Below are 3,028 nucleotides of genomic sequence, written 5' to 3' on the forward strand. Positions count from 1 at the left end.
GAATAATGAGCCTGGTACAAAGCAGAGAATACTTTTTAGTTTTGTTGTAGACTTTCTCTCAAATATCAGTACAAGTTGCAAGATGAAATACACCCAATGGACACTGCAGAATGGCTGCTAACAGAAAATGTACCCAGCCATATCATCATCATCATCATCATCATCGTTTAACGTCCGTTTTCCGCGCTAGCATGGGTTGGATGGTTCGACCAGGGTCTGGGAAGCCAGGGGCAGCACCAGGCTCCAGTCTGATCTGGCAGTGTTTCTACAGCTGGATGCCCTTCCTAACGCCAATCACTCCGCGAGTGTAGTGGGTGCTTTTTACGTGCCACCTGCACAGGTGCCAGGGGCGGGGGTCTGGCTTCGGCCACGATCAGTTGGTGCTTTTAACGTGCCACCGGCACGGAAGCCAGTTAAGGTGGCGCTGGCATCGGCCATGTTCGGATGGTGCTTTTAACGTGCCACCGGCACAGAAGCCAGTCGAGGTGGCACTGGTATCGGCCACGTTCGGATGGTGCTTTTATGTGCCACCGGCACAGAAGCCGCCAAAGCGGCGCTGGAATCAGCCACATTCGATGGTGCTTTTATGTGCCACCGGCACAGAAGTCAGCGAGCGACGCTGGCATTGGCCATGTTCGGATGGTGCTTTTTATGACCATACTAAAAACATCTGTTGCTATGTGTGTACCAAATGATGAATAACAAGGAAGAGGAGTGAGACATTGAAACTCAACCAATCTTTGCTGCTGGTAAAAAAAATAAGAACAGAAAATGATGATGATGATTATGATGATGAAATCAGGGAAAGAAAAAGAAATACACCAGAAATCACAGTTGTTGTTATGTGTGTGTGTGTGTGTGTGTCTGTGCGTGTGTGTGTGTGTGTGTGTGTGCGGTGTATCTCATAAATCATTTACAAGTCCTTAATCTTCCTGCAATGAAACAAGAGATCAATCTTATATTGTCATGTTTTCATCTCATGGTGTTGATCCTATGTTTCTGACAATGTACCTACAATGTCAAACTTTCAAATCATTGCTGAGTGTGTATGTTTATATGTGCGTGTGTGTGATAAGTGTGTGTGTGTGTATCTAAGTGTGTGCACATGTGTATGTATACACACTTATAAAAAAATAAGAAAGAGAGAGAATGAGAAAGAGAGAGAGAGAGAGAGAATCAGGTCACCAGACTTCCAGACAATAATGAATAAACTGATATAAAACTTATTGAGATTTTTTATGAATGCTAATAGGATAAGAAGATAGTGGAATTAATATTGATGAACTGGAGGATTTAATTAGAACAATTTAGCAAAATACAAAATAGATATAAACCTTATAATGTCTACCATCATATACAACAAAAGCAAAACCAGAAAAAAATAGAATGATAATAATTTAAATAAAACTGATGACAATGATGATGGTGATGATGATGTTGATGGAAGTGGTGGTGGTGGTGGTGACAATGACAATGTTAGGGTGGGTCTGGTGATGGTAGAATGGCAGTGGTGGTGTGATGGTTCTTGTTAGCATACATATAGAAAAGAAAAACAAAAAGCGACACAAAAAATAATAATAAAAGCAAAAATAATCAAAAACTTCATAATGTTGTATTAATCAAAACTCGATAAGTATAAATTCTAAAAACCGTATAAACTAATGGAAAAAACATAAAACTTAATTAAGAATATTGAACTCTGTAAATAAGTAATGACTAACACTTGGCAGAATTTGAGCAACTTGAAACTCTGAGGTTGAGCAGCTATGAGCAAGTACTGTTGTAGCAATACAGACTTTAAAGCCACTTTGTTCACCTACAAAATAGCTGCCAATAAAAATTATATCGTCATGAAATTTATATGAGGATAAATAGAACATCTCTCTCCCAACTCTTCATATAAGTTTCGAGTAAGGAAGGAATTTCAACCATGTTTCGTGGTCTGCTACCACAACAGCTCCTTTATAGGATCCAGTTAACTCAAGATACCATCAGGAGAAACCAGTCCAGTTTCAGCCCCTACTCCTCTACTGTTTTGACGTGGCAGGGCCCCACCCTTTCGGAGGTGTTTTCAGCTCTGGTGTTCAGTACATGTCTTCTTTCTTCTATTCCCTGGCCTCTTCGATGTAGCATCAATGAGTATCAGCGGGTGACTGACTGTCTTGTCAAATTTCCCTTTAAATACCTGCTGCTAGGCTCCAGCAGGCAGCCCCAGCAACTTGTCATGTGACACTGTCTAAACTTTAACTGACCAATGGAGGGCACGTAGTCTTAGCCCATGCATTCTCTAAGCGAGACCGTCACCTATCAATCAGCGAAGCTACTTCAGTGTCAGCCTGTCTCACCTAGTGATGTTATTTTCCTGCCGGCATTAATCAAAGAAAGTTTATTGGAAAGGAAATGGACTGACCCTCTGCCTTGTTTAAATCATATGCATGGCTCTATCACTTTCACACTATTTGTTTAGCTAAGGAAAACTATTTGGAAAAATCTTTGCCAAAAATAATTAAACTGTATTAGATGCTATCGTCTATTTGATAAGTCCTGAACAAAAGCATGAGATTATGCTTTTTGTTTTCAGATTTAATGGCCAATAAAATGTTTTTGACTTAAAATGAAGTTAAGCTGGAAAAGTGACCACATTATTTACTTAGATTTTCTCTGGAATATTTGCAATAAAGGGTAATGCATTCTGAAGAAGGCGAAAAGAAGCTGCCATAGAAATGTTTTAAATTTCTACCAAAAACATTAGGAGATATTTTAGAAATGAAGACATTTAAATGCAGTAATGTAATTAATATAATGTTCTGAAAACTATCAAATAAACATTGAATCCCAACTGATTTGCAAATCAAAAGTAGAACTTCTTGAATAATAATCTAGAATAATGCAAAAAAAAAAACAAAAAATAAAACCATGAGAAATTAACAAATATGAATAAAATAATGCATTAAAATAAACTGAAAATTGTTTTAAAAAATTAGTGTTATAGAAGAGTTACAAAAGTGTAACTTATACACTCATACAA

The sequence above is a fragment of the Octopus sinensis genome, linkage group LG14 (assembly GCF_006345805.1).
Source record: "Octopus sinensis linkage group LG14, ASM634580v1, whole genome shotgun sequence".
In the NCBI taxonomy this organism is placed as follows: Eukaryota; Metazoa; Mollusca; class Cephalopoda; order Octopoda; family Octopodidae; genus Octopus; species Octopus sinensis.